The sequence below is a fragment of the Thunnus thynnus genome, chromosome 18 (assembly GCF_963924715.1).
Source record: "Thunnus thynnus chromosome 18, fThuThy2.1, whole genome shotgun sequence".
NCBI lineage: Eukaryota > Metazoa > Chordata > Actinopteri > Scombriformes > Scombridae > Thunnus > Thunnus thynnus.
Window position 1 is genome coordinate 17722957 of NC_089534.1, and position 18950 is coordinate 17741906.

The following is an 18950-nucleotide window of genomic DNA, read 5'->3' on the forward strand; positions in this document are numbered from 1 at the left end:
TGAAGATTTCGCAGCACTGGAGCTGATGTAATAGGAGAGAGGCTGAGGTACAACTCATCCATTCATCCATCTATCCGTTTTGTATGATCTTGACTTCACAATCTTGCAAAGCAAGCAGAGTCCAACCTTCTGGATCAAATTGCAGAACCACTGGCTGTCATCATCATCAGTATGAGACAAGTTAAACTGTCCAGGAAAACAGAGAGAGATCAAAAAAAAAAAAAAGGAAAGAGACAGAGAACTGAGGGAATAACACTGTTTGAATAAGACCTGTCCACTCTGTCCAAACGAATGCCAAGCTGGCCCGTGCTGATGCATGCTTTATCAAATGTGAGCTGACAGCTTGTTAGGGGTCAGTTTGATACCATCACTATCTCAGCTCCGGGCTGGAAGTGATTTGCCTCGGCCCATTATGACATGCAGCGGGGCAAGAGAACAAACACGGCAGTCGGGGAGGAGTGGGGAAGCATATCAAACAGCCTCCTTTTTTGGAGAAACACGCCAAAAAAAATGCATGTCAGAATGTCAGAGGAAGAAGTTCACACCGGTGTAGATCCTTCATCATGTTTCCTGTCCAATCAGAGTTGACTCACATGATGTTTCTTGTGATTTACCTGTCTGCTGCTGTCATAGTGATTACACAGAAATGCTTATCTTTTGTAAAAACTTGTATAACGTGATTTGATTGACAGGAGCTGTAGGGTTAAACCTGTGAAGAGTGCGATATAGCACAGTAGAACTTACATTAATGTTAACATTGAAATCTCCAGCGAGAAAATCAGCTCTAATGTCTCAGATTATGGTGACTATCTGCAGACTCAACACTGATTATTAACACAAGCTTTAAAAACTCTGGAATTACCCTTTAATATTCATTCTAAACAACAAGCTATTATGAGTTTTTCCAGCATATAAGATTAAAACTCACACAGTTCTGCCTTCCCCATTGTTCAGGGCAAAGACATGTCATTAGATCAGTTACAGGAGCAAGGGATTATGGGAGCAGAGTGACAGATGGAACAGGGAGACTGGTGCGCTCTACGGTGGATGGACTCAGAGCGCACACTGGCAGTGCCAGGATTGCTGTGTTTCCACTCTGCTGCCCCAAGTCACGGTGATCGACCAGCGGGAGCCGAGAGAGAGAGACAAGGGTGCATGGCAGCCTCGCACAAGTGTCTCACGATAGCTGTATGGAAATACACAGGACTGTTTGTTTGTGATGCAGTCATCTGAGTCACACGCCTTTCCTGAATTATATTCATTCTAGTTAGTGCGAGCACCGCAGGTGTGCCTGCGCTTTTTAAGCAAATTGAAAGTGTTCATTAAAGCTTATTTTATACATGTGTGCTTGTTTGTCAGATTCAGTTCATCATAAATGCATTAGGGCTGCAGCAGATGATTATCATTGAGCACATGGTTGATGTTTACTTGGAACCCTCCTTCACTGGTTGCAGATTTTTACCAGTTGTCACCATTTCAAACAAATAGTGATTTTCCTTGCTTTGTTTGAGTAATTTTGAAAGGAAGAAGAAAAAAAGAGGAAGGATTAAGGGAAAGTATGAAGAAGAAATATGTCTTTTTTTCATTTTTTTGTCTAACAGCCCAAAACCATATTCAATATACAATTATATAAAACAGAAAATCATCATATTTGAGAAATTGGAACCAACAAATGTTTGGCATCTTATCTTAATAAATGATTCATTAATTATCAAAACAACATTTTCTGTAGATCAACAAATAAATTAATCATTTCAGCACCTTTCTTTTATACATATGGATTTTTAATTCAGTAGCACACAAGTAGAACTTAACTTGTGCATTGTGTTGATATAGTATAGCATTGTGTATGAGTTAGCAGTGTATTGTTGCTTTGTGGTGTCATAAAAAGGCAGTCTATGCCCATTTCAGACAGCAAACCCATTGCTCTTCCCACTCAATGTAGCAGCGTTGCCCTGGAGCCAAAGAACTGCTGCCACATCAATAACACCTCAATAACCATCCCTTAATAAAATCTGAAATAGGGAGCCTGGAGCATTAGTGCTGGTAAATATGAATATGAGGCAGTGAGAGTGCACATTAGTACTGGCGCTGGTAAATATGTATAGGCTGTTTTGGCTGTGTTGATTGAAAGAGTGTGACTGTGTCAGGTTGAGGGAAGAAAAGCTCCAGTAGACACAGCTGGGAGGGAGAGAAGATAGACACAGCCAGACAGACAATACCAGCTCCACTGACAACCGAGCTTTCACTATGCTAATAGTTGACGCTGTCTCTGTCTGAAAAGGAAGACTTGGGAATTAGAAAGTGGGGATTTTTGCTGGGTGAAATTTTAGGGTCTCTTTGGCTTCTGACGTCTAGGTTGCACCTTTCAAGACCTCAATTTTAGAATTCTTTGAAGCAGAGAATGGCTTCTGTCCACCTAGATGCAGAGGCACCATGAAGGTTATGGATGTTGGTTTTTAGGTCGAGGCTTTTGCGGGAGGCTATCTGTCAGCCCCTGATAGATATGTAGACTCTTCTCTCTGCAACACAGCCAAGGTGGATATAGAAAACACAAATAACAGTTCATGCTTTGAATTGAATGTGGTATTGCGGTAGGTTGGGTTAAGCATCAGCTATTTCTGACCACAATTCCTGCAGAGGCTGTTTCACTTCATTTTATCCCCCCAGGATTTACTAAAAAACGCACAATTACAATATAAAAATAGCAATTAGTGTGCATAAAACTGCTGATAGCAACAGTAAAATCTGAAATGCAAAGTGGGCAGTGGTTTTGTTTTGTCAAACCTTCTTTTCTCTCTCTTTCCGTTATAGATCTGGGGGTTGGCTGGAGGTGATTCTTCACAGCAGCCAAGACTTGAGGAAACAATCCTGGAGTGAGCAGAGGATTGCTCATGATTACTGGATATCGCATTTGGCTTCATCAGGGATAGTTTTTCATGGCTAGCATGACTTTCTTGTGATAGGGAAAAAAAAAACACTGCACAAAAGAATCCTTAGTATTGGACATTCAGACATAAGGATAAATTGGGCAGAAGAAGAAAATACAAAACTTGGAAGAGGGCAATTATTATGATGAGGAGTTGTGTGGTGAACCTGAATAAAATCAGTGCTAAATCCACATTGTTTATTTTGTTGAGATGCAATTAAGGGCAAAAAACTGAACTACTTATTTTTGCAGGCTTAGAAATGAAGGCGCTCTCCCTGGAGGTCGGTGTTCCGAGGCATCTAGTGGATTGTATTTCAGCCTCCTGGCATCATCGGTGGAGAGAAGGAAAGAGCTTTATCTGTCTTTATGCGCTTTTAATTACAAACGGCCGGCTGGGCTGCAATCTCCAGAGACCAGAGGTGAAGGAAGCACTTCAGGACCAGCTGCCACTCTGCTGGCAGCTCAATATCAACCTAAACATCCCTAAACCCACTGGGAGGGGGGAGGGTGGCAGCTGGAGGTTAATGCAAGGGTTGCATATCTAAGCATATCAGCTACAGACACCTGCCAATCACTAGATGGACTGTGTGTCAGTAAGGCAACAGGTCAGTTGTCTGTGTTAGCATTCCCACTGGAGCAATAAAAGTGATGCCATCAATCAAACCAGTCCTTTGAGTTGCAGTTGGAGCGAGCTTCACAACTTCTCCAGGGGTCTGGTTCAATGAGAGTCACGGATGGTGATGGACAGATCTCCAATCAGACAGTAATGGTTATTACCTTCAGTGTAACACACAGGCTGATGGAGCGCACACCTATTTCCCAATCACACCCCTCCTTTTGCAACTTGGACTGCAATGCATTTACAGCTCCAGAACAAGACTGGAAGGAGACCTGCAGCGATGAATATATGAAGCCGAAATAAATATGCAGAACACTGATACGGATCTTTGTCTTTTCTTATTGACTCTACACAAAACAGAATGTCTTTGGCATCCAGTTTTATCCCCTCACAACCTGTTTATAAACTGGCAGCATAAATTAATAGCTGAAAACCTTTCCCAGGGAACAAAACGGGAGGAACATAAAAGCGATAAAGTTTGTGCAGTGAAAGTGGAGAGACCCAGTACAATAAAGACAGTGCTAATTAAAATCACTTGTGGTACAAACCAGCAGTTAAAATTAACTGTGTTTATTGTGCCCAGAATTAAAAACTCTCATGGTAGGCTAATGAGCTGAAAACATTTAGGCAAACACAGAGAGCAACTGCTTTCATAACAGGTAATAAATGTATTTTCTTTAAAGTGGGTCAGACTGTCTTTAAACATCATGTACGTGCTCTGAGCTTCTTTGTGTTGAAATGTGTTTAAAAACAGATCTCGCAGCAGAAACAGAAAAATGCCCAAATCCCACTATTCCCACAAACCCAGTAACCCAAGAAACCAAGCTGCTGCTTTGTAGTCTGAAGCTGTTATCATGGAAACCCAGGCTTCACCAAAGAGAAAATTATCAGGCAATATGACTCCTTTTATTGCCTTTGGCTGTAGTTTAATAAGACCTGGCTAACCTGCGACCTGAGTTTGCAGCAGCGGGGGTAGTTGTTGGAGAGATCTGGTGGCTCAAAGGGCATCAACATGCCCACAGGAGCCACCACTTAATTCTTAGTCAACTGCACAGATATGCCACCACGGTGAACCGGGGCCCATGCAATTAGTATGGATGGCCATGCACCAACCAAGCACAGCAGCATAAGTGGATTATGTATATATGCAAATTTTTTGACACATGGCCACTGGCAATACAAGATGTGTAACTGAGAAGTGATGTAATGCATGAATGTGTGGCATATTTTTCTTTAGCAATTGGGTACTTGAGTTGAAACCTTGGTAAGTATTTGCGTGCAGACATACATTCGATCAAATGCACTTATAGTAAAAGATTAAAAAATACGATAAAAAAAATACAAATACACAAAAATGTTATCCTTGATATCGTCCTCACCTTGATAATAAACACCTTCTCTCCCCCTTCCATCTCTTGCACACATACAAACATACACAACAACCTCCAGAAATCCTTTACACACTTGTTGATCTAAGGCAGGAGATAAAAAGAGCTGTAAATTAGTTAGTGCGTCTGTCAGTCTGTCAACTGATGAAATATGAATCTCTCCTCTTCTCTTCTCTCCTCTCCTCTCATCTGGCTTTAATTACAGATATAAGGATAATCTAGAGGGGTCAGGGTCTGGCTACAGACAGGCTTGAGGATCTCTCACAGGAGATATTGACTAAAGGCCATCCCAGCCAGCCACATCACCTCCGTGATCTATGACTAACCTCAGAGCACAATGGCACCCAGAGGTATAAGGTTTAACTGCCAAACCAGGCAGCTAGCTGAAAGATGCCTTTTGAAATAAACATTCAGGAGATCTCTTAAAGATTGCTTCATTGCACAGGATGGATGAATTGCATCAGACTTGTAATCAAATCCTGAGAGACGATAAAAGACAAGGCAACAGAGAAAGATGGGCAAACGTATACAAGCTGGAAAAAGACATTTGAACTGATTTCAGCTTGACAGTCCCTTGAGTGTGTTTGTGTGTGTGTGTGTGTGTGTGAGAGAGAGAGCACAGGGCACTATGTGCTTAAGGGAAGGTTTCCAGCTGATGATAAATGAAGCGTCATGTGACTTCAGAGAATGTTTTATAACAATCCCTTCAGCGAGGCAGTGGTGCAGAAAGCCCAATTAATAAAGATTAGCCCTTTTTTTCACAGACCTCGTTTTCCTTCTTAATTAAAACAAGGTGATTGAAAATGAATGAATCATGCAGATATGTGAAGCTATGTGGGATTTTTTTTTTTTCTGAAAATGACATACCCATGAAATAAATGACAGAAATTTCCAGAAAATGATTGATAGCACAAAATATAACGTACATATAGACAGACTCTATATTAGAGATATTGAACTTCCAGTAAAGACGTTTTTTTTTAACCCAAAGATGTTTTATTTTAAGCGCCAAAAAAAGACTACCTAGCAACTTGCAACTGAACACTAGGAATGTAATAGACAAATATAAAGTTAATACAATGTTTCCGCATTTACAGATAAGATAAAACACTAAGCATAAAGTAGAGGATTTGTTACCAAGCTGAGGGTCCTTCCTTTCCCTGTGTCTGTACCTCAGGACAACTGAAGACAAAAGAGCAATTAGACACAGCAGCCACAGAGTCTCACTGCAATAAATCTAGTCTCAAATGGATGGGAAGATGATGGCTGCGAGCCCAGGTTAGTTAACATGTTATATTAATGAACAGGGCTCTGAGCGTTTGGCCTATCCTGCAGGTCCACTGGGTCTGTGTAATGGTATGATGTATTTGTGGAAAAACACACCATACAGGACATGTGGGAAAATTGGGGAAACGATGATTGTTGGATGAAAGTAATTGTGGAAATGTGTATAATTAACATAATTTCATGAAATCACAGCCATCTTAGAGTATTCCAGCCTTACTTCACTTCACAAAACAGGTCCATGATATATAAAGCAAAGTGAAGTGCAGGGTAAAGTAAATGGGGTATCGAACGCAAGGTTCAATGGCTGTATTAATCTCCGCGGTGCGATGGAGAAAACAGATGGAAAGAATGTAGGTCAATTTTTTCGTTAGGAGTCATTACAGGTGACAGCGATGGGTGTGGATAAGTATTCCATCATAACTCCAACAATTTCTCAACAAGGGAATGACAAATCAATCGGATCCGACGTCCGACTATGAGGTCGGCCTCAGGAGGATCACCTCATCGGTTATGGCGCACTGCTAACATTTTACTTCATAAAAAAAAACAAATGCTCAGGAAAGAAATATGAGGTCATTTCAGTAGAAAACAATTAACTTCATGAGATTTCCTGAGAATGAAGAGTCCCTCCTCCAATGCCACTGTCTCAAATCAAATCAATCAAGTTACAAAGTTCTTATTATACACATAAATATAAAGGTTATGTTGAATTTATTTTCCAATATGTGACCACTGCCAGGAGACTACACTACACTAGGAAACAATAACATCAACATCTGTATAGTATATTGTCATCCAATCCCACAACTCAGCAATAACCTTTCTGTGTTGGAGTTTGTTGTAAAAGTGATGATTTTATTGCAGGTTTCTGAGGCCATAGTTTGCATTGTTGTTGCACTAAAATGCTTTACATTACGAGGTGTATCTGTTATTTTATCCTCCCTGTGTGACATAATACAGGATACAGTTTGCACATACTGACCCCTTCCATATCTGTGGACTCTCAGACACACTGTCATTGAGCCATATCCTATGTCCAGCCAAAGCAATTATATCCACTAATGCCTGATACAAGACAGACTCCTTTTATGCGGATGATTTCTCACGATTATGACATAAAGTCCCTCACTGCTATCTCCCCACTGACTTTTTAAGAACTGCAAACGAGAGACTTCACTGCTGAGATCCATTCTACTGTACATTAGGTGACCAGAAAAATTCCCTTTTCTCAAATAATTCAGCGCAGGACTTCATTGAAATTGTAGATGAGCTCTTTTGGAATACATTACCGAGGATGAAGTTCTGGCAGTGTTGAAGGAAGTTTGCTTTAAGCTCCAGAGGAAGGAGAAAATATTGAATTTACCAGAAACTCCATCCAAGAAAAAGACCACTGGATTTCAGATAAAACTAAATATATATAAAACTCACAGCATGGGGGCAATGTGAGATCTTATGATTATGCATAAAGGGTTTTGATTAGATGTAAGGAAACTCTGTTAAATAGTGAATATTCTGGTGAGCATATGTATCAGATTTGCAGCAGGGGGGAAAGAGGTGCTCTGTTTTTCAGTATTATTTTTTGCACAAACCCGTCTAAAACACATTTTGTCTGTTAAAAATGCCATACCAACATCCGCAATGACCTCCCTCTCATTTCCGCAATAGCCACCCTGTTACCAAACCCCCTCTACTCTCAAAAGATAAAGTATAAGTCTGATGACTTAAGTGTTTTATATTCAATTTTCTGCTCAAGTAAGCTCCTTCAAACATGCTATACAATTAAGCAAAGAAATGGCTCTACTGTACTGTGCTGCACAGAACCCCTGGGACCTGGAAGTCTCACCTTACTGCCTGCACATGGGAAAGGCACATGCACTCCCATCCATGCATTTACACACACATAGACACATTCTTAACTTCAAGCTGCAGATTTTTAGACCTTTTTATACCCTCTCTTCATTCACTCTCTAGCTTGCACAAACACTACTGCTCTCTCTCGCTCTCTCTCTGGTTTTAAGCCGGTGGAGGGGCCGGCTTTAAATACTGCGTGTTTACAAACACCAACCAACAAATCCTACATAGTATACCTTTAAGACTCAGCGGGGAGTAACATGAAAACTCCCAGGGGCGTCAGAGCAAAACTGAACACACGCTGACAGATCACTGGCATATCACTGAGACATGAAATACAGTATTTTAAGAGACAAGCCAATGAAAACATGTGAACTGATTAGTATAGAATCAGGCCAGATGAAGCTAGTAGATGAAAGGAAAAGGCAGCAGGAACAGTGGACATGGGATTATGGCTGAGGGATGACTGAGGAGTTGACCGGATAAGCAGGCTTCTCTTGTATGAATGTAATCTGTGTCTCTTTGTATCAGCTGACAATCAGCTGTAGTGCGTGTATAACTTGTTTTTCCCTCCTGATTTAATGTTAGTGTTGGTGCTAGTGGGGTGAAGTTTGGTGACAATTGTAGGGCCTAATGCTACACTAAGGCCATGTAAGACCACATTAACTTAAATTGAAAAAAGAAAAACAATTCTTAGTGATGCCCCTGAATAACAGAATGCTTCCTCATATGCTATATTAGCCAGTGGCACTGATTTAGATGTTTAAGTTGGGTATACTGCCTAACAACGCAGCCTCCTTAACAACTGAATTAATTCTTCGAAAGATTTGTTAACAAGGCTAGGAGTCTACAGCCATGCTAGTGGTTTTGTTTGGCTATGAGTTTTATGCTAACATCTGCATGCTAACATGCTCACATTGACAATTCTAGCATGTTGTTGTGTATAATGCTTACCATGTTCACCATTTTGTTAGCATGCTAAAGTCACTAGGATTCATCCACCTGGGAACATGAATGCCTATGAGAAATTTCATGGCAATGCATCCAATACTTGTTGAAATGTTTCAGTCTGGACCAAAGTTGGGCCATCCCCTTTCAGACCTGCCTCCAGACAGCAATTAAATTCAATCAATCAATTTCTTTGACACACAGGTCTGCACTACGTGTTGCTGAGATGGTGGAAGGTGTGCATGTTGCGTAAGTTAGCATGTATCTAGCTTCAGAAGGCCTTCTTTCATAGAACAGGCCAACTGGACAGTAACAAATGACAAAGGTGCCAAAGAACAACCTTGCTTCTACAAGATCATGTATCTGATATTCTATCAAGTACCTGAGAAACAGCACATCTAATTTAAAGGTTTATTTTGATATTGATATTTTGCAAAATACTGTAATGTGAAATTTCAGCATCCTGACAGCTGTAATGGTTTATCTGTAAAAGAATCTGCATGAGAAGCAGATTGATAGTGGAATCATCCTGAACTACAACGGAGAGTGAGCAGCAAGGGGTCAAATGTTTCAGCTTATTTTCTCTACGGGGCCCTCAACACCCTCAAACCAATTACAGACTAATGTTCAATGGCATGTGGAAGAGTTAACAGACTGGCAGAAAAGCAGAATCTATAAGTAGAAGGTATCCATCATTATAATAATATTCCTATTTAAATGCATGAACAAATGCTTTGCTGCAGGGGTGTCACATGCATTTATATAAGAGTCTCGAGTTCTGTGTTCTGATTGCTGTGCAGATATTCTTCATGGTAACAGTCAAACACTAACTGTTGTCCGGTCCTTTGTGGAGAGGCAAGGTTGTTCATATTTCAAGGGTTCTTCAAGTTAAAAGTGAAGCACAAATTCTCTCTCTCAAAATGAGGACAAGAATTTGGAGAGCTTCAAATTAATTTACTTTAAGTCCATACAGTCAACTGAACATCTTAAGCACAAACAAGGTCACTCGCTGAGGGCAACATACTGGATTCCACATGCCTGATAAGAAAAGTCATTTTCTCGTCAAGAGTGTTGGAAATGTTTTCACACAAACAATTTCATACTCCTCTGCCTCTCTGTATTTTTGTGTTTCTTCCTCTGCATTGGTCTAATTCCAGATGCTGAAACATTGCCGGGGGCACTTTGCATCCCCAAAGCCTGTTTCATGTCTAAGCTGTCTATGCTGGGATTGCTTCTATTGCTCCTGCAGCTGTGTTTGTGTGAAATGGCTGGCTATGTTTTGTAAGGGGCTGTTTAAACTTTGGGGTTTCAGGGTTTGTGAGTGCAGCATGTTGAGTACAAGCGTTGGTGGCTTGTTAGCAGCTAAGTGTGTGAAATATTTTTAACTGGTTAATCTTGTGTAAGGGTGGGCAGTGCAGAATAAAATGTGAGTCATGAACAGTCTTCACTTTCGAGCGCTTTTCACAGCAAAACAGGTGAGTCACTCGCTAGCCTCGGGATGGAGGCCGCATGTCACCTCTGCTTTGTGTTCACCGCATGACTCTTTATGTGCAAAAATCCCACACAAAGATTTGTTTCTTTTGCTTTGCTTCATCATAATATTGCCATCACACTGTCTACTGGACTATTTGTAATCAATTTGAGAGATTCTTCAGTGCTGCAGCGTTAGATCCATTTTTAATCTACATCTTCATCTGTATATACTGTAGCATTTAATGTCCTTATAGCAACTGATGAAATAATTACTATATAAAACATAGTTTTAATGAAACATTCTTATAAATGGGAAAAAAACAGTTATGATTTTAAATTAATGTCATGGATTTGTAATTGCTGTCATATATATATATATATATATATATCTTACTTATTGTAGTAACTACAGTAAATATAGTCACAATCATTACCAATGAATTACAGTAATAGCTTTTTTCCTTCATACTGTCATAAACTTGAGCATCTGGCAATTAGTTTGTTTCACATATCTGGTTGCAATAGCCTCCCAGCAATTCACAAGACAGTGAAGTTGAATAAATGCGATGAACAGCATTACTTTAAATGTGGACTGATAATTGTGAAATATACTTACTGTCAGAATTTCCAGCATAATATATTTCGATATAAAGTTCTGAAAAGCAGAGGATAGAGGAGCAAGCAAACATTTTGTAGGAACACAGATAGAGTGAAGAGCAGATCACTAGTTGGCTGTAAAGTACAGCAGCCATTCCCACTGTCACATGCCATAAACCATTCCCTGGAGAGGACCGGCTATTTACAGCAAATAACTGGCTCTATGTGGAGGTGGCTAAGATATGCAGAGTCACACAGGAGAAAATCCCCGTCACTCGGGGACAGATTAAAGAAAGAAAATGGATGTATTCCACAGATTTGGTGAAATGTGCTTAATGCTAAGTGCAAATATATGTTTTTTCTACTTCAGGAATACAAAAAAAAATGTTTTATTATATCTGTTTATATAAGGCTTGTTCCAGGTTTAATCATTGGAAACTGCCTTTAGATGACTTTGCTTCTTTGGCATTTTCATTTTTTTGCCTATAGCAACTGGCACACAAACACTCTGATATTACAAGTAAATTAAACTAATAACCAAAAATGCAATAACAACACAATAACAGGCACCCAACATTACAGATAGTGTTCAGCCTAAAATAACAACAATCAAGTGCAACCCCCAAACAGCCACCCAGACTCTGCTATGATATTTCACGCTTTTGTTTTTTAGATAATACCATCCTGAAAGGTACAAATGATTACAGGCACAGTTAGATGGTACCATGTGCCCTCAGCTGGGTGAAAATCGACTATTTACTAAAAAGAAATTGCTTCAAAGTGCTCAATAAGAATTGTCTGTTTTTTCCTTATCATACAGGACTCACACAGCAAAATCCAACCATTTTGTTACATATCAACCATCGCGTGCTGTTTGATTTTATTACTTACAGACAATAAAAAGTAGCATACAATAAAACTGAATTTTAAAATACTTTCTACGAATTAAACAATAGAAGAGAACAAATATGTCTTAAAAGTAGTTTGACATGTTGGGAAATATACTAATTTGGTGTCTTACTGAGAGTTACATGAGAAGACTGTTACCACTCTCATGACTGTATGGTTAAAACCAAGAGGTGGTTAGCTCAGCTTAGCATAAAGACTGGAAGCAGAGGGAAACAGCTACAGTGAAAAAAACAACAAGATGAGTTTTTCTCCGGGCTTATGTGACAGATTTCCTGTAGTCTCCACTGCTTGTCTGGCAACCTCAAAGTGACGACAAGACTCCAGCACCTGGCCAAGAAATAGTCCTGGGCAGGTATGAGATATCTATGTTCTCATCTAACTCTCAGCAAGAAAGTAAATGTGTGTTATTTCCCAAAATATCAAACTATTCCTTTGCCTCCTTTCCTTTGATTCTGATCCTGTGTTTTTTTCTCTCCAGCTGATTTCCACCTACAGTAGTATTTCTTGCTTCCTTCTTATGTAGTAAATTGCATAGTTGGCGGGTTCTCTGGGGCCTAGTAGATGTCCAGTCTTGTAGAAGAACTTGTATAGGACATACTTTATTGTGTGTGTCAGCTATAAGGAGGTTACTGCAGAGTAATATTTTGTCATGTCCAAATACCCAGGTTTCTGCCCATTTGTCTGGTCTGGACTCACCCTGTAATATTTTTATGTACATGTACAGTACTTTATGTGTCCATTCTCCCAAACCTATAGATAAAATGTGACTGATAAAGCCCAGACATACACTCCATTCAAGGTTTTTTCATTGCTGGTATGTCCTTAAAAAACTCCTAATCTCCACCGGATAACCACTACTCATAATATAATGTTGAAATACATTGCTACTTTACCACTGTAACACAAGCCAGTGTTTAATGGATCAAAATAAGCAGCATATCAGTTGGTCCCACAGAGACACAGGCTTATAAGCAACAATCCAAACAAAATTCAGGGTTGGGGTTAGGTTAAAAACTGACCTTGGATAAATAAAAAAAAGGCAATTTACATGCAAATGATACTGCTGACATTTGCTGTAATTGCCATTTGTGCTGCTCATCTGAAATGATACAATGGCAGCACCTATAAACTGCGGGGATGAACAAGGACGGAAAAAAAAAATCATAGAAAATAGGCTGAAATTTGTAAGATCTTGAGTATTCAGCACATTGCTTCGTCAAATCTTGTTACCTTGCCTGCCAGTTTAGCGGTTTCCAAATTACTATATTAAACTTTTATCTTTAGGACCTGTTCAAGACCGGTTCATCAGTCAAACACATGGAATGAATGGTGTCCCATTATTTGAGCTATTTTGAGTGCTCACTTCAAGTTGCAGCTGCACTGATTGAAAAGACTGAGAGAAAGACTCGTGTTAGGCGAAGCCAAACTCATTTGAATCCAAATCATTCTGATCACAGGCTAGCCCCAAAAACAGGCTAAAAATAACATACTCATATGCAATGGATGCATCATAATTCCAGCTAGATGAAAGGTTTTGATGTGGTTTGGGGAAGCAGCAAGAGAGTCTGTTTTCTTTCATCTCTGAGATGTAAAAGCACAGATACAATAAACACACACACACACTACAAGTGGATACAGAGATGCAAAAACAAGACGATGGTGAGCTCACACCCCCGTATGACCAATAATTTATAAAAATAAATATGTAGTAAACACCAAGCGCTGTTTTTGAAATAAATGAATAATTATAATGAATGAATAATAATGAATATTCAGCTTTTGGCTCACAAGTGCAGGGAGAAAAGAAGAAGAAAGCTAGACCAGGGTTTGTGTGTGTTGGTATGCACTTATTCTTTCAGTCGTTCATTTATTCATTTTAGTGATTATAGTGTTTTGTACCAGCTTAGTTCAGTTGCCAATATTCCCTTCCTTAACGGCAGATAGATCAGTGAAGATGCAACCCACGCAAATTTACCATGAGCTGGTCTGTAGTCTCATAAAATCCACATTTTCTTCTTGAAACTATGTCAGCTCCTGATGTGATTTAACAGTGTACGAAAAAAAAAAGATGCTGCTAAAGATCTGCGTGTGATTTAAGATATAAGAAAATCCATACGAAGCGTTAACGTTACTTCAAAATGCGTGAAAAATTAGTATCTCTCCACATGAGAAAGTAAAGGTATGTGAGCAAACCATATTCGCTCTGTGATACGCGCACCTGTGTCGCTGCGAAGGCCGCACGACGCTGCCGCGTGATATCGATTCCTCTCGATCGATTTAGCTGAGACGTAGTTCAACTTTCTCATTATTTCGTGTTCCCGCTGCTTTCGGTGCGACCGGTGCTGCTATGAGTGCCCTTCACGTCCTCGCTGCCTGTCCCTGGTGGGGTGGTTAGCTTAGCTGCTTGAACAACATGGCAGCTGTGGGATAGGAGCGCTGGAACATTAGTGGGAAGACAGGCCCTTTTTTTTTAATGAGCAGCTCAGGGATTATTTTGCGGTTAAGACAACAAAAAGACACAAATACTCACCATTAAAAAGTGGAGATTGGACTCAAGACATTTCTGGTTGTTTTTGTCCCAACCTTCTTTCCTTTGGATTTAATATATTGGGTGTAACACAGGAAACATACAAGACAACGCAGTATGGGTAGACTAAAAGGATTCATCTGTTCTGAAGGTTCACAGTAACACCTTTCGTTTCATCATTACCATAACAAAGTTTAGACTCCAAAGGCAAAGCGGAGCAACTGACAACTTGAAGGAGCGGCTCCATGTTTCTTTACATCTTTGGATTCCCACTTAAGTCCCTCAGCGGCTTCTTTTTGGAAAGGAGTTCGGCAGAGGTGGAATGTCTTATGAGCTTTATGAATAATGCATCTGTTTAGACCGCTTTGTTTGCTTAGTTTGGCTTTTTGTTCTGTAAGGACCTGTCAGTGATAAAGACATCTTATTTAATTCATACTGTTTCAAAGTCAACAAAGGACAGCAGCCAAAGGCTCTCTCTGGTTAACATCATTCTTAGCATTAACAGTTAGAAAGAGCTACAATTCCCTGAATTTATGTAAAAAAGTTAACATACCTTTAACTTTGATACCTTGGATTTCTATTATCGTGATAATAATATCCAAATTTAAATAACATCTTAAAGTAAAGGAGAGAAAATGAAGACATGGAGCAAAAAAACAAAACGCTACAGTCTTTGTAACCTAGATTCTGTAATGGATATGGGATGAGACAGGAGAGAAGAGGAGAATGACACAAAGAGAAGAAAAAGGAATCTCCAGTGGGAAATGCATCACAGTTACAGAGAGACAAGCCGATTTGTTTCATCAGCTGTTGTTCCACGACTTCTGCGCGCACCAGTTTGCCTCAGCACTTCAAAGAACGACGGCTCAGAGACATCAGTTTGTTTTTGATAGACGATGACAGCCAGATATTATCTTTTTATCCACCTGTCCTCCAGCTGGAACACAGTACTGTTCAGGATGGATCAGGAAACTGAAATTTATGCTTAACTTCTTACAGAAGAAATCAAAATAAAATTTAAAAGTTCTGACAGATTTCAACTTTGCAGGTTATCTGAAAGAAACAGTGCAGACGGTGATGCTTCATCTGCCACTGAGAGAGAATCTATTTATATTCATGTGATCTCCTTCAGAAGGCCTACTGTATCAGATCATGAGACATGTGATCTGAACTTGACTTCAACTCAAGCACATGGCCATGCAGGCACTGGAATCCATGAGCTGTTAACGACATCCAATTTACTGAATTATAATTAGTCACTGAACAGTTTCCAGGTCATCTGTGAACATTTATAACAACATCACAGGTTATACAGTATGTTCTGACACTGCGGAAGATCAATTGTGCTACATTTTTTTTAGTTAACAACTTTGTTTTGCTAACACTTATATCACCAAAGATGAACAGAACTACTGAGAAAGTCTGTATTGTGAAATGTTTGCCAACATTATGGGAATAGTGTCCTATTATTTCAGCTATTTTGAGTGCTCGCTTCAAGTCACAGCTGCACTGATTGAAAAGACTGAGAGAAAGACTCGTGTTAGGCGAAGCCAAACTCATTTGAACCCAAATCATTCTGATCACAGGCTAGCCCAAAAACAGGCTAAAAATAACATACTCAAAGACATACAAAAGATGCGCACAGACACTGTGTTGGCAGCAGTGACGGATACGCATGACTCTTCTGTAAAAACCTGCAGTTTTGTAGATTTTTATGCTTCGGCCTCACTCAAGGAATTACATGCTTCTTGACAGATTGACAAAATGTCTAAGCTACATTGGCTTATGAGAACATTTAAAAAAGATCAAAAACATGGCAGTTGAATGGAAAACAAGGCTGATCTCAGATCCAAAAAGTGAAAATGTAAGTTTTTCTCGGGTTGTTATGTAATAGTTGTTCCAGCTGAAACAGAAACAGAAAATAGAAAAACTCAAACAGATACAAATGTTTGAGGATTTCACCTAAACGGCTGATAAGTTGTACAGGCACACTCCACTATTAGAGAAGGAAAATAGAGCAATAGTTGTGAGGTGTTATCTTGCTACAGGGGCATTGCCGCCCTCATCGCAGCATGTCTTATGGTTAATTATTGATTAACTTTGCAGAGATAAGTCAGTCAGGGTGGCGAAGACCAGTTTCATGCAGGGCTGGCTGGCCGCTCGCCATCTCAATGAGCGTCTCGAGGTTGATGTCCATGTAATTTGACCATTAAAGCAAATTAACCATGTCTCATGTAGAAAGAGCTATGTCTATTTAAAAGTCATCTGCTGCGTTGCTGAAACAGCCTTGACTCGTTTGAACCATTTTTCTATGATATTTGAAAGTCAAGAGTCAAAAAATTACATCTAATAAGGGTGCTGGAGTTGATTTGAATTTGTTATTGAAAAGCTGAAAGCTGATTTCACAAGATCTACACATTACTGCACTTACGTATCATACAAATCCATTCTCCGTAAAAAATCAGTGTTATGAAGGAAATTATCTGCACTTGTGGCATATTGATGTCAGGATGAATTAACCCATGACTAAAAGCAGAAAAATTAAAGGGGCACAGTTTCTTCTCATATTCTTAAAGGGGACCAGAATATAGATATACACCTGGAAATGTGCATGATACCCTTTAAACAAGCTATAAGTCACCAGCATGCAACCAGGTGGGGTAATGCGACAGTACAGTAGAGCCCTTCCACTTTTCTAACTGGGCTTCAGGAATGTAAAATGTTTACCTAATACAACTTCTGTGACATGTGTGAGCTGTTCTGTCAAAACAAACATAATTTGGCATAACTCGAGGAAGCGGTGAGACACCCCAGGAAACAGTCCTGTTTTTGTAACTGGGACAAGCAGCGGTAAAATCTTCACTGTAGATGACCTTAGAGCCGTGGAGATTGAACTGAGATTGGATTAGAGTGTCTGAGTTCTCAAAGTGCGGGCTGGGTTATTTCTGGAGTCGGGAAACAAGAAGCCTACAAGAAGTAAATAAAATAAAAAGGGGAATCTAATCAACATGCAGCATGGTGATTGTGTTCAGCAGAATTCTGCACTGCACTGCGAGCCACTGAAGCACAGCGAGCTTTCACTCAATAGACCTCCCATAGGGCGGTATACCGCACAGTACATGGTTGTCTCAGCTGTTAATCTCCCCCTCCTCTTCCTCCTCTCCCATGCTCCATTGTGTCTGAGTCGACTGCTGCGCAGACAGGCCTCTGGGTGGGAAGTCCAGCAGTCAAGTATCTGAGCGCGGATCCTCTGACACTGAAGTCAAATGTCTTGTGTTTGGAATACAACGTTGGTTCTCTGGAGAGTCGGCCTGCCTTCCCCACATCCCACACAATAGACCCCAGACAAACACGGCCAAACATAACAAGGGAAAGGATGACAGTAGAGGAAATGAAGGAGAGGCACATTGGCTCTTAGGCAAAGATGAGGAAAGGAGTGATACGGCATAGAGCAAAGCTGAGGACATAAGCAAGTCAAATTTATCAAAAAAAAAGAAGAAAAAAAAGGCTTTGTAGTTAATGAACTGTGCTACATTTATCTCTGTTTTCAACCCGGATCTCATTCTAATCAATACGACACAGCTAACAGAGATACCGAAAATAAAAGTGGCAACAGAAACATCACACTGTGACTGCCCAGTCGGTTGAACAACCATGAATGGCTGACTGATAAACTTGTATGAGAGAAATCACTTAGAAACGCCTCAGTCTTTTTTTTTTTTCTTTGACTATTTGAGCCTAGAATAGGCTTAGTCTCTCAAGCCCTTGAAATCTCAGGATTACCGCAATCGTTCTAATTTAGACGTAGCCTCAAGCAGAGAACAGGCTAATTTCCTGGTGTGTCAAAATTAATGAAGAAGATAATTTGCTACAATGGGGGGAAAACACAATCACACAAGCACCTACACTTGCATGACACCACGCACACACAGACGTAATCATGCACACAGAAATACTCACACTATCCTTTAAATGAACCTCAAATGGGGCCAGAAAGTGAAGGGAGCTTTCTGCAGTTGAAACCAAAACTAGGTTAGATACATCAGCAGTGAAACATGTGGGATTTGACACCCCTGTACAAAAGGGTCTCGGATCTCAGCATGCAGAGAGAGAAAGAGAATCGCTTCATGAGAATTCCAGCAAATCATAACTTAGCATTTCATTTAACCACTTGAAAACTAATGTTTGCAATATTTCTGGCAAATTTCCCATTAAGTAGTTTCAATGTAAGATAAAACATTGTTCTAGTGAAAACATCTTGTGCATCATTTCAGACAGATTTATCTGCTGCTCAGCCTGACATATAGGTACAGTTTCTTTGGGAACCTTAGCTGTGTTTCCATCAATGTTTCTTTATGCGCATTTTGAAGTATCGCATGAGAAAAGGTTCATGGAAACGGCAGAATTCAAAAAAACTTCCTC

At 39.9% G+C, this 18950-nt stretch overlaps 1 protein-coding gene across 1 annotated transcript in view; it reads right to left on the reverse strand.

Moving 5' to 3' along the window:
* sash1a (SAM and SH3 domain containing 1a) overlaps positions 1 to 18950 on the reverse strand; it is a 244693-nt gene that overhangs the window by 168257 nt on the left and 57486 nt on the right. The gene's annotated exons all lie outside the window — the stretch shown is intronic.